At 39.1% G+C, this 14,166-nt stretch overlaps 1 protein-coding gene across 1 annotated transcript in view; it reads left to right on the forward strand.

The window, feature by feature from the left end:
• CABCOCO1 (ciliary associated calcium binding coiled-coil 1) overlaps positions 1-14,166 on the forward strand; it is a 112,722-nt gene that overhangs the window by 37,604 nt on the left and 60,952 nt on the right. Inside the window, exon 2 of the mRNA XM_039386122.1 lies at positions 12,712-12,870. The gene's annotated coding sequence lies outside the window, so the exon portion shown is untranslated. The remainder of the gene's footprint in view (positions 1-12,711; positions 12,871-14,166) is intronic.

The raw sequence follows: 14,166 nt of genomic DNA on the forward strand, positions 1-14,166 counted from the left end.
GTGCTGCAATCATAGGGACTTCTCTTATATGAGGGCAGCTATGGATATTCTGTCAGATTGCATTTGACACTGTGGATTGCAGGGTTATCACTGGGGAATTCACCTGCATGATAATCTAATTAATATTTTTAAAAAAATGTTCTTAAAACTTGTTTTGTGGCAGGGGTTACCCCTTTTATTCCTGAGCAATGTCTAAAATAATGGATCCTTGAGCCTGGACTGGAGTCTTGCTTGTATTTAAACATTAGCTGATAATAATTTTATGCATCATGTAAATCTTTACATAATGAAGTGCTTCAGCATTCATCTTATGCAGTTATATTTGCTTTTTGATGACAAACTAAACTGCCACTGGTGTGTGTAGCATTTCAAGTGCCCTCTACTCTTCCAGCCGGATTTTCTTTGAACTTGTGTGGTTGTATTTTAAATTAGGAATATAATATTAAAGTATTTATTGGAAATGGCAACTTCTGAATGCTTAACCCTTCCCAACTGGAATATCTGTGGGTTAAGTGTGGTTTTGATGTAAAGAAGGTAAATTTTCCTATTGTCTCTCAAAGGACTTGCCCTCTGTTATTCCACAAGTGGATTTGACCCTCGGTTAGCAAATCCCCACTCTTCTTTCCTTCTCATATGCAATATTCTGTGACAATAGAAATATAATGTTCAACCTTGTTTTGTCTTGTTAACAGCATGTGGTTAGAATATTGTACTGCCATTTCAGTAACATTTTTACACTTGTCCCCTACTGTCTTGGCTGGTTGCCAGCACGGTGATTTATGCTTTGTTTGCCTCCAGATGTGATTATTGCTTTTCTTTCCTGGATGGGCTATCTGAAAGGGTTCTTCACACATTGAAATGCTGAAGCTCTCAAATCAGGGACTTGCTTAAAGTAATTTTCAGTGAAAATGAGCATAAAAATTCCTAAAGGAACAGAAAACACCTGGACAAAATTTTTAGTTCAATAAAAATTTAGAAACTAAATTATCTTGGCTTTAAAATGATGATGTAAGCTATTACAGATTCAAAGTATGTAACCTCATTTTTTAAGCGCAGCCCTGGGCTATATTTTCTAGTCAAGGGAAACTTTTCTATGACACTTAATATGTTTAGTAAAAACTCACACTTTTATGGTGAAAAGACAGCTTAAACAGAACATTTTTATAAGCCGTTGATTTCTTTCTTCTTTCACTTTAGAAATTACTTTAATGCCTACTTTAATATATGTTGAACTTCAAGGAAGTTAGAATTTTATACGCCTAATCAGTGCTGCATTCAGAACACTTAACCTTATAAATATATTCTTTTTCATGTAAGACTCCTTTTCCTCCACTTCCCCAAGTATCTGCAGAAAATAGTTGACCTGAACAAGTTATGACTGGGGATGTTGGAGATGAACACAGAAATAATCATGCTTTAGTGACCAAAGCAAATAATTTTGAACAAAAAAACCCCATTAGTTTTTATCCTTCTGTTCAGCCCCACCTCCCCAATATATATGCTCTTGAGTTTCTTGGGTTTAAGTGTATATTGTCCCTGACTTCAATATGAATGATAGACTGGCATAGTTTTCCATTAGATGTATCAAGAAAATGCATTATTAATTTGGAGTAAATATGAACATTTTTAGAGGAAATGGCTCAGATTCAGACATCTGGAAAATGAAAGCATTATGTGTTGACCCACTACAATTTGCTGTGATGGCAGTAATTTCATATTCATTTGCCTTGGTACCAGTGAAGAGAGTATTGTATTTAAAAACAGAACTAGTTGCACTGAATTACTTAGAAAAGTACTCTGAAACCAGAGGAGAACCACTGCAGCTACACCTAATCAAGCAAGACACATTCCAGTTCTGTTGCCTTTAAGTATTTAGAGTCACAACGTATTCATTTTTGAAGGCACCTTCCCTTTTCTGCAGCAACAGGAGGCAGATCCCCTGTGTAACCTTATAGTGCAAAAATGCCCCACCAGCCACAGGAAATGTGTGCTTTTTCAGGAGTAACTGGACCAGTTAGTCTCTGAAAGTCCCTGACCCAAGGCAAAAAGGGCTTTTTAAAATTAAATAAATAACTGAGGAAAACCATGGAATAACAAGGTGGATGTCTAGCTTGCAATTCTATTTATTAAGAGCAGAACTGTGCACCGCTGGTTCTTCAGAGTGTGTTTGTGCTGCCTTCAATTACTCGCTGAGGGCTGCTCAGATCCGGCCTCCATGTCACTGTTTGTATTGCACAGGAACATGAATCAAATCTGTCACGCTTTTGATGTGTCTGCCAAGTCAACAGCACAGTCATTGTAAGTACTTATCAAAAACCCCTCTGTGTTTTCTACCAATGAAGACAGAACAATTTTTGCCCCTTTGCTTGTTTTTATCACTCTGCGGAAGGTTCCTTTAAAAGCAACATTTATTTGTCAGCTGGAAAAAAATTGTCTTGTCAGGTGTTCTTAATTATAGATTTTGAGATTTATGAAATTTAGTTTTTATGTTTCACTTCAGGACATATTGTCTCAAAAAGCATAAAGTAAATATTAGAGCTAGCATTGCATTTTTATGTTTACTTACTTTGGCAGATACTTTATAAAATTCCTCTACTTGTAAGGAATCAGATCTAGCAATAGTCCTTCCAGAAAGCAGAGGTTTGGACAGGTAGACGTTTACTGAATCCCAAAGTACACTTAAATACAAGATATCCTAATCTCTTTATGGGAGAATATTAAGCTGACATCGTCAGTTTAATTTCATCATAGGCATAAATGTCCTTTTGCCCCAGGGACTCCAGGAAAAGGTATTTTCAGTTTTGGTCATTATGCCAGGCATAATAGTCTCTTTTCTGAATTGCTGTTATGGTCTTAAAATAGGAAAAGCAGCAGAACGCAGAAAGTAGTATACAGAAAAAATCCATACTTTAATTTGGGTTGTCTGTAATGGACAAATGCTCCAAGACAAGATAAAGTTATGATGGCATTCCAGCCCTGAAAATTAGGTAGTCTTTGTTTCTGTATCTAATACTGTTAATCTGGCAGTTTTTGTTAGACCCACAGGTTTGATTCTGCACTCCTCAGAGTCCAAATCAGTCCTAATTGAGTAGTTGATGCTGGTGTTACAATTTAAGACTAAATGACGGTGCAGAGACTAAATAGATTCAGATACCGAAATACTTCAGTTGTAGATTTATGCAGTCTTTGGAATTACATGTCTCCTCTGCTCTGTGGAAGAGATGTCACAGTCCAGGAGAGAAATCAGTGGGGTAGCTTAATCGTTCCAGCCCTGCCATGTGTCCTGCTTTAGCTGTGAGCTCTTCCTTGCAGGTGTCCCTGGAGATTGAAGACATGATCCCAAGACCTGTTGCAGGTCCATGTGTCCTCTGGCCTGCTCCAGGCCCTGTCAGTAGCAGCATCAGGCAGACAGTGCCTGATTTTGGGCTGGCTCCCTCTTGCACTCAGTGCCTGGGAACTGACTCTGTGCTGCTGGTGCTCACAATCCGCTCCTCTCACAGGTTCTCCTCTGTAAGTCACTTCTGCAGTCTTATAAGTAAATTAGTCCCTTGTGCTGTAGGATTGAGCTGCTGCTGCAGGTTGTTTTCTTTAAAACAGGTCTGCAGTGAATGTCTCAAATATGTTCTCATTCATTTATTAGATGCCAGGTGCTGAGCCTGGAATTACTGGATTTAGATTCTCACCTACAGCCCATTTCTCTGATACCTAATAATAACCATCAACAATCAATTTTGTATCCCTTTTATTATGTTAAAAAAAAAACAACAAAAACCTAACTGGATTGCTGCTGGTGACACTGGCCATAAAGCTTCACCTGCACACTTAGTGCGAAAAAATGAAATAAAAATCAACTGCACCAACAACCACCTCCACATCCTCAGCCCCATTGAAACAACAACAAAATGCCTGCGACTTTATAGAATGCAAAGATTTCTCAATTGGACTTGATCCACTTTATTTCCAGTAAATTTCACAGTGAGGAGAAAAAAAAGTTGCACTGTTTAAAGCATAATAAAAAAATAAAATTTAATGGATTCATTTGCATTTTTCTATCAGTTATCCGTGATTCATACTTACATCTTGGAATACAATACATAGATGAGTCATACAGAGAAACAGCCTCTGCATAGGAAATTACACTGTCATTTTAAAGTAACGTTGCTTTCCCAAGCTCAAACAAAGAGGGGCCACAGTAATCACAGATAAATCTCCACCGTGTTGGAGCACTTGTTTAGAAAACCCACTCCCCTCTGTGTGTGTGGAACCAGATCCTGACTCAGAGCATATGGAGGGCTCAGTTACTCCCATTAGCTCTGGTGGTCCTGGGAACCTCTCAGGCTCACCACTTCAGCTTATCTTTTTTCCTAGGAACAAGATATCTTAAAGGACAGCTTGAACTCTGGTGTTCTGACTGAGCCTCCTTCCAGGGCTGTTCTTTCCTTTCTCGGGGCAATATGTGCACTCAAAGTCAGGTAGTCAGGCGTCAGACTCCGTGTCTGCTACATGCAAACTCTAGCAGGGCACACACTCAGCGAGCTTTAGAAGAGGCTTGGGAACAACACAGTCAGGTGTACATGTTGGGACAAGGTCCCTCGGAATGGAACTGGTGGTGTGACAGCCAGTGTCCCAAATTCAACAGGGAGCTGAGCAGTATCAGCCCAAAGAACTATGGTCATTGGAGCTCACTGTCCAGGGAGGTGGAATTACTTCTTATTACTTCTGAGGTCATGTAAGACCTCTGATGAAGAAATGTCCTTTGTATATTAATGTGTCCTCTTAAAATTTCTGGAGGCTTGGGGAACAACCTTGTTCTCTTCTGTATGAGGTCATCATTCAAGACAGAAGGAATGAAGCCCAAGAGGTTCCTAGCTTTTCCAAGATTCTCTTGAATATTCCTGAATGATGGAAACAGGAGAGAGAGGTTGAAAATATCACACCAACAGCATGTGCTGTCTGCCAAATGTGCTGTAATTCCCTTGCCTTTTAAATAAATGCTATTCATATGCATTGCAAAGCCTGCAAGAGGAGGAACTAAACATACTAAGATTTGAAGGTCTGTACTCAAGAGGCTGAATATCATGCAGACTGTGGTTTCTGAGTTCAAATATGTGTAAACCACAAATTTTCCCAAATTCTGAAAACATGAGACAGCACACCTTTAATCACTGGTATATAGTTTACCTGATTAGTGTTTTCAGAGCATTAGTAAAACTCTCAGAGGGGAAACAGATATGAAAACTAGAGTGTATGCATGAAATATCAGTGATGATGTTATATATGAATCTGAAATTTGTACTTCATTCAAGTCAGGATCTAATCCAGCTCCCATTAAGTCAGTGGGAATTTTGCCAATGAAAACAATAGTAACAGAATCTGGCCAAAATAATTTAATCCACCCTCTTCAGCTGCTGTGCTCACAGCAAGAATGTTGCCATTAAGAAGTTTATATGGACATAAATATTCACTTTAATTTCCTAGAGTTTGTCTACTTGCTTAAAATTGCATTTGTGATTAAAAAAAGAGCAACACATTGTACTATGGCTGCATTTTAATCACTCTAGGTTCAGGAATAAATATAAAAACAGCTTAAATATTTTATACAAATTATATTGCAATCTTGAGTTAACAATTCATTTTGGAGTTTTTTATTTCTTTTTCCTTCTTTCTTGGTTTATTTTTCTTCTGTTGGTTCAGGTTTCCAAGCTATTGTGTGAGTGATTGTGATGGGTTTGGATTTTTTCTCCCATAATCACCTTCTAGAGAATTGTCACTATGCATGTTGTATCACTGAACTGCATCTTGCTTTACAATCCTGCGAGTCCATTCCAGGAGGAGGAAAGGTTTTGGGACGTATCATACTAAGGCTGTCTTTAATAGGCTGCTACAAGCCTTTGGAGGATGTAAGACACTAACATGGGGAAGTCTTCAGCAGTTGAAGCATTTTTGAAAACAGTATTCAAAGGTTTACAACACCAGACCCTGCTCATCAGTGGTGCCTCTTGCCTGTGAACTTCATCCGGAGCTGCCCGGACTCGGAGTTGCTCAGGTTTAGCTCCTTGGCTTAGAACTCGCTCAGGGAGGACAAGATGCCTCGTTTGGAGGCCTGGTGGCTTGTCCCCCTATGCCTGGCATCTGTTCTGAGTTTTTTTCCCTCCCACTGCAGGTACAGCAACGAGCCCTGGGCTGTGCACACACTGCAGCTGTAGTCAGCCCTTCCTGGAGGAGGCAACCATGCTCTAATACAGGCCTCAGGATTTTGGGAAAAACTGAGTTCTGCTATTGGCTGGAGATGGAAGGGAAGAGCTTGGGAATCTGTAGAGGCTGACCTGGAGTGAGAATGGGTGAGTCTGGGGCTGTGGCAGCTGCTTTTGCTGCTCCCAGGACACTGCCTCCCTTTACAGCCTGAGCCGTGCTCACCTGCAGACACCTGCATTACACCTCCTGAAATTGCCACTGAAACCGGTTGGGGATGGAAACAATTGCCTCTGGTTTGTTTCCCTGACAGCTCAGGAGTGAAAGGGGCAGGAGCAAAGCAGACAGAATGCACAGTGGATGCCTTTTATGAGTAACCATGGGTCTGATAGCACACTGCACTTACAGTGGCTATTTCCTGTTCTAGCAAACTTCGGCAAGGAGGATAATCAGATCTCCCGTGCCTCCCCTGCCTCTCCTCTCTTTTCTCCCCACAGTCTTGTAATATCATCTTGTCCTTTGTTACTAAAGTTAAAAAGTCACTGAAACTTCAGCTCTTCTGCTTTCTCACTGTTCTTTTTCTCCTGGATGTACTTCCTCCTGTTTCAGAAGCCCTGAAAATCTTTGGAGGTTAAACTAAGGCAAAAACATACCATGCATCCATTTTGACCCCCTTTATGGCCCCACAACAACGTCTAGTATTCTTGTTCTTCTAAGGCAATCTGATTTAAGTAGCAAGCAAAAGAAAATCACAGTGCAGCCTGGTCCAGAGGGGAATGTGGGAGGCAGTGATGTGCCCAAGGTGTGCCCTGCTGTACATGTGTTCCAGTTGCCTCATGACCCCGCTGAGAGAAGATGTATTTAGAGTGTGTATCCAAACTGAGTCTATGTATCTAGACTTCACCTCCTCATAGGACAAACTTTAAATTCACATCTGGGTTTGCTCTGGTTTTCATTCTTGCCAGGCCTTGGGTGTGGTCTCAGTGATGGTACCCAAACCCTTCTCTCTGCCACCTCTGCTGAATTTGATATTGGGTCTCACTTTTTCTTTCTCCCATTGTCTAGTCTTGGTTCCTATGACTATCTCCATACTGCAGTATAGATATGTGCATTAGTTATGTATTTTTTTAAAATTAATATTACAACTGCAGAGGTTGTTACCCAGGAAATATTTGGATCATTTCACAGTGTATATCTGAATCCTATTAGTGGGTAGTGAAGGTTACAAAATTCCCATACTCTCTCCTAAAAAATATTTGTGAGGATTTTATGTCTGTCTCTGCAAAACCATTTAATTCTGCATTCTGACTATCTGGTTATAAAGTTGATTGTATATTAGATTTGGTTTATGAAAGAGACAGCAAAATTCAATGGATTGAATTAAAATCCTGAATAGGAAATGAGATATAAAAACATTCCTCCTGGATATATTGAGTTATGAATTCTGTGAGTGAACATTATTTTATATTTATATTTGATGATTTATTTATTCCAAACAGATTAATTACAATGATGACTCTGAAAACAAAACAGCATCTCTCAATGCACAGTTGCTTGATTTTTGGGGGGTGGGTGGGTTTTTTGATTATCTAATCTATTGAGAGAATTCATGCATCTTTATTATGGTACTTAATGGCCTGGAAACACATTACAACAGCATAGTAGTTTATTTATAGCTATATAAAGTTGAATTACTTTTAATGAGACATTTGCATACAATTATTGCAATCGCACTGAAATGGAACAGCTACCTCAGCACATTTTTGAGACTTTGGCTGAAGAACTCTGAGGATTTCCCTTTGCAGCTGCTGGGAAAAGGAAATTTTTGACCCGTGCTCCAGGATGCAGTACATGCACTACCAGAGTTTCTGGAGGGAGGGAGCCCATGTTGTTCCAAATTAAACTGTAAACACTGATTCCCCTGAGAAGTCCAATGGGCTCGGTGCAAAATATGAGTAACTGGTGTTTTCATGGATGTCAGCTCTCGTAGTAAGTCTGTTTTCTATTTCAATTAATATTTTGCATAAATCAGTGTCTCAGTAAAATAAGCAATACCAGACTGAAAAGAACACAAGGCAACTGTAATTAAGCCATATGTTTAGTAATGTGCTGAACAAACAATGGAAAAAATTACTCTTTGGTTACTAAATCAATTGTAATCAACCTCATTCCGCCCACTCATCCACCTCTATGAGGGGATAATACAGCTGTAGATATCAGGAACAAATCCAGAAACTAAGTTAATAAAACAAAATTAGTGGTTCAGCTACATGTGTTGGCATGAATGTATCGCTCCCTACAGCTTTATCTCTACAAACATCTTTTTGCTCCCAGAGGGCACTTTAAAATACGTATTGTTAAAATAAATATAAAGAAATCACTCAGCTTAATAATTATAGCATCACTTAAGAGTTTCTCTGCCTGTTGCCAAATAGTTTGAAATACAATGGATTATCACTAACAAACTATTTATCTCCAATAGTCAAATACAACCTATGGGCTACTATTTGTATACAGTGAATAAGGCTATTGGAATATCTGGTGTTTAGTTTGTTGTCAGGTAGCTTGTCAAGCTCGTAATGATCACATAAAATAAGGGATTCATGGCACAGTGATTGCCAGCATATAGTGTGGGGTAACAGGTCAATATGACTGCCACTTTGATGTAAATACAAGACAGTGCAGGTCATCTTCCATCAAAACCTCTGTGATAGATGTGGCAGAGGAAAGGCATTTCCAGCCTACCAGGGGGAGGGGGAAGATGCGAAGGGGGGGTTCAAAATCTTCTGAAGCCTGGAGCCAAAACCTGCATTTTTGTTAGCTACATGGAAGGCTTGGCAACTGGTCGTCGCTGCTGGCTGTTCTGCTGTGGTGTATCGCTTGCCCCTGCCAAAGAGGAGTGGTGTTGATAACTAGGAAAGCATTAAAAAAGTGACTGCTCCATGTCCATGTGTTTGCAATAAGGAGCAAGGCAGGATCCTGCTGTTTAAGGCACTCGTGGACCCAAGGCAGCCTGTCCAGAAGCCAGTGTGAACAGAACTGCACCACAGACAGAACCCTGGTTAATTTTAAAATGTGTTGTAATAACACACAAACACTGGTGGAATACACGCACAAACTTTTGTAACCCTTGCGAACTGCAACAAGGGAATGTGAGCTGAGTTACAGTGACACTGCTTTGGTTTTCCTGCCAGTTGCAGTATTCATGTAGGGTAGGAAGTGTTTGGGAACTCATTTCCAGTGAAGAGCACAGAGAAAATGTGTTTTAATGCTTGTATCTTATTAACCTGTAACTATTAGTCAGTGAACTATTTAAAGAGCTAAGTACTATTTAACAATAAAGGACATTCCCTTGCCAGCTATTTGGTAGTCTTCAAAGAGTAGAGATGGCTTCTGGGCATGAAAGAGAATGAAAGGAAGAAGCAGAAGTTTCTAACTCCTGGGTTGAGATTCCCTGGAGGTGTTTGTCCAAAGAAGGAAAATCCAGATCCCAAGAGCCTATTCCTAAAGAGAATGCAAAACTGCATTACTTTTCTGTATGTCTTATGTAGGATTCCACTAATAGGATTTCCTGGATGAAGGAATGTCAGCTAAATCTTAATTTTTGCTGGCTTCCTACAGAGTAGTGATTATTAAATCCAATAAATACCTCCCACAAATATATATATGCAATGCTAAAAGCATAATTCTTATTGTAGGAAAAAAGCTTTACAGCTTTACTTGTAGTTTATAAATATTAATGAAATAATTTTTAGTAGATCCCTGTGAACTTAGAAGATACCTAGAAAGTGTATGCAATTATTACATAATGAAATCAAGAGTTTGAATGAAGTGGAGACAAATCCTGAAAGAGAATTTAAATTTGCTTGGAAGGTTCAGATACACACCTTCAGTGAATTTTAGAAACACTCTGAGGTCTAAGTTACATTAATGCCTTAATGCTTTTGAAAATCTTGGGTGTCTATTTTTATATTGAAATCATGTTTAAAAACCATTGCTGGCTTGACCAAAACCACAAAAATGAGTGAGAGGTGAAGAACTGGAAATTAAAGTCCTTATTTTCATTTTTAAGATAATTCCGCCATAACCAACCTGTGCGCATTGGACTGATTTTGTTCCAGCTTTCTTTACACCAATGATATACAAATATCACCTGTCTTAAGGTCCTAGGTTCAGCTTTGAATATTCATTGAAATTATGTTTTAAGATCTGTGGGTGATGATGAGACACCAGACACAGACATCACCAGACCTTATAAATATATGCATCCAAGTGAGCTGAAGAGCCAAGTGCAGCAGCAAGCATGCGTCTCATGCACCTGCTTTGAATGTTTGGGGATAGAAGCTACAGAAACACCTACATAAAGACGACATTAAGCTACAGAGAAACTGGAATAGCTTGGAAGAGTTGTCAGTGGCTGTGTCTGTGTCTGCAGGTCTTCAGTGGGAAGTGGAATAGGACAGGTGTCCTACAAAAGCCCAAGTATTTCTTTCAATATTGTTATCTTACGTAGTTGGAATAATACAGAGTATGCAAATAATCCTGGCATTGGAATGCAATGCTATTCCCTTGCCATACACCTGCACTTCCAAAGAATGAGTTGGGTGCAACAATGTAGATGCTGCTGCGCTTAGGAGAGACAGGCTTATGGGTGAGAAACAGCTGGAGGAGCCCAGATAAGTAAGTACATCTCTCTGTACTGTATAGGCATTGAAGGCAAGGGTTAATAACAATCCCAACAGTTCTCACCAAACCCAAGGTCATTCCAGAATGAGTAGCAACTTACTGCTTCTTTCATTGCACCTTTATTGGCAAATGGAGAGGATGTGAAATACTGTGACCATATGAAATAAATCCAGGTGAACCAAACTGACCACATGGCAACTTGTTTGAGATGTCAGTTCCAGGGGCTGGTGGCAGTGGTCACATTTGGTCTGGTGTCACCAGCTGGTGCAGGGCCGGATGTGCTGTCAGTGATCATTGGCTGTTATGTTTACAGAGCCAATGCCAAGAAATTCACACAGCTGAATAATGGGAGGCTGAACAGGATGTGAGTCAGCCCCTGAGTCAGCTGTCCTGTAAATGGCCAAAAGCTGTTTTATCATGTTGCTGCCAATGCACTGGAGAAGTGCAGTCTGCTCCAGAGGGACACGGGAGATGGGTATGCTGGAGGAGCTGTTACACCTTGTCTCCTGACACCCTACTCGTGGGTGGCCATAGGGCTACTGTCCTGCAGCCACAGCTCTGTTGGGCTTTCTCAAACTGTGCTTCAATCCATTTAAATTTATTGTGTCTTATGGTGGTACGGGCACCATGCAGTGAGGGATGCTCAGGGAATGTTGGACTCTCTCCCAGCTAAGCCAGCAGACTGAGATCTGGGGCATCAAATTCTTCCTAGGAGTGGAAGCATTGCCCTACTAAAATCACATAAAGCTCGGTGGTCTTACAGTGTGTTTACATACATTTGAAGCAGAGTGAATCAAATGGAAGTAAAAGATAAAGAGAACAAATGTGGACTTCATGAAGATTTATAACATGTCCAGACTGAGGAGAAAGATTTGCAGTAATGATCTAGCAGATGAAAATAAGTTGCTTTGCATTACTAATGGACATTTTACATTACAAATCTCTTTCCCATATTGCACGGTATGCATACATTATGTAACCTCCTCCCTATCTCAGGTGGATAAATAACATTAGCACAAAGCCAAGAAGATTTATAGCATGAATGAGTATCTCTCTATTACTCTTTTCTGACTAAGTTTCTGTAACCATTTCTATTGCATATGAATTACTTCACTGGCCAAGCTAATTCCTGGAGTAACTCCCTTGGCTCCAGTGGAAGCACTCCAAAGATGATTTTGAGGTGTACACTAAAATAGGTCATACGGTGAATAGATGGATGTTATAAAACAAAGTACTCATGCTAATTGGCAATGGCATCATCTCACCACAAGTTTCTAGCCTCTGTTAAAGCTATCTCCATTACAGACCAGTAATTTCTTTCTTTGCTTTTTCTGTTGTTTGTATTCTAAAGCAATTAGCTCCTTGGAAACTATTTTTCCTTTCATCTGGAGACAGATGCTACTTCTGCTCATGTTTTTATTGTTACTAGAAGCTAATATAACTTTGGTTGTTCTGGTAGAAATGTATCATCGTACTCAGGCTGCCTGCCACCTTGACACTAAAGATCACAAAGTACATTGCCCATCTTATGCCTCCCAACACTCAGAAGGTAAATAGGTACTTCTATAGAGGTTTAATAGACAAGAGAAGTTAAAATTCCATCTTGCCTGGAAAATTCTAATGGGTTTAGAGTGCTTGCCTTTTGGGAATGGTCCTTGCTCATTCACATACCACCTGTTCCTTCTGGTGGAAATGTGAACGTTGCTTGGTGGACGGTGCATCTAAATGGACTTTATGTTGTGGGTGGATGTTACATCAGTGCCTTGACAGTTTGTGTATGGGCCTGGGTCTGCTGCAACAAGCTTTTACATTTCTTCCTAACGTGTGTTTCAGATCACTGCAGAATTATCACATCATCACACAAATGATCAATGCTGGTTTTGAGTCCAGGAGGGAACCAAATTTAAAAGGAAACTGCATGTGTGTAACTTCAGAATTTTAAGTGGGAGCTGCCGCTAAAAGGCTCATAGGAAAATCCTGGTATATATTAAGGTAAGAAAAAGATCTTTATAGTTGTAAAATTTCAGATCCAATTTTTCCAGGGTGCTTAGCGGCATTAATCAAGATGAAAAAAATTGCTGAAGTTGTGTTAATTATGCATGTGTAACAGTCCAGGAAATGTGGACAATCTTAAAATTATGAGAAAAGAGTTTGATGTTCTATTTAATATTTAATTTCATTGACACACTCCCATAATTAACAAAAAGCTAAATTGTGCCTGAACTCCTTAAAATGCATATGGACTGACACAAAGTATGAACATTTTCTGTCTTAAAGGAATGAAATTGAGAAAATGGCAAGCAATCAGAGACAAAAGTTACATTACATGCCTAACTATTGTATCTATAGTGGCCACTACTACTGCTATTATAATACACAAGAGAATTTGAAAGCATTTAGATTTGCCTTTTCAGCTGACAATCTGCTGCAGGTGCTGTGCCATTATAAATAACTATTCAGCTGTTATGTGTTATTGTCTAAATCACCATTTTGAACTTGAAGTATAAACTGTACAACCCATAGATCAAATCTAAGAAATTGGCTCTTGTTTACAATATAGTTATTTTAAAGGAAGAAAATACCCAGTAAATCAAACTCACAAAGAATTTTAATTATGCTACTTGTTCCTGGGAGCAGTATTACAGTTTTACATTCCAACACTGTGTGCATGGGAAATGTAATACACAACACCTGTTAACAATATGTACTCTGATGAATGCTTATCTAAAAATAGGTTTCTGATTTTTTTTAATTATATAGGGTGGGGAGAAAGAAGATTGAGTCCATTTTTTTATGTAAGCAGACAAATAGTATCTATTTAGTATAATGATTTACATTTTACCATCAGATGAAATCATATAGGGAATTTTTGGGGACTGATACAGAAATAATTATGATTACTCTATCATTATTACATGAGTGATAATAGGATTCATGAACATCAGCCAAAGGTGTAGGTAGGACTGGAAAAATGGTTTCCATTATAATTCCCTACTTGCAGCCTCTGATTTTCAATTCTCATTTGGCATCAAAAATTTACATGGTTGAGTTCAGCTTTAAAAAATGCTTTATTTGGATTGCATTCAATTTCTTTATATTTTCAACAAAACTTTTCACTGCGGCTGTGAGAAAAAAAATATTTCTGTGGTATTATATAAAACATCCAGTTACAGTTTATACTTTAAAACGCAGCAGAGGCAGTTAAAATTTAAATAGTCATTTATCAAGAGTAATATCTGGCTTGGGTAACATGCAAAAAGTAGTTACCAAGAAGGAATGCATGATCCA

Source organism: Pipra filicauda, unplaced genomic scaffold, assembly GCF_003945595.2.
Source record: "Pipra filicauda isolate LSUMZ 115617 unplaced genomic scaffold, ASM394559v2 scaffold465_size509821_pilon, whole genome shotgun sequence".
NCBI lineage: Eukaryota > Metazoa > Chordata > Aves > Passeriformes > Pipridae > Pipra > Pipra filicauda.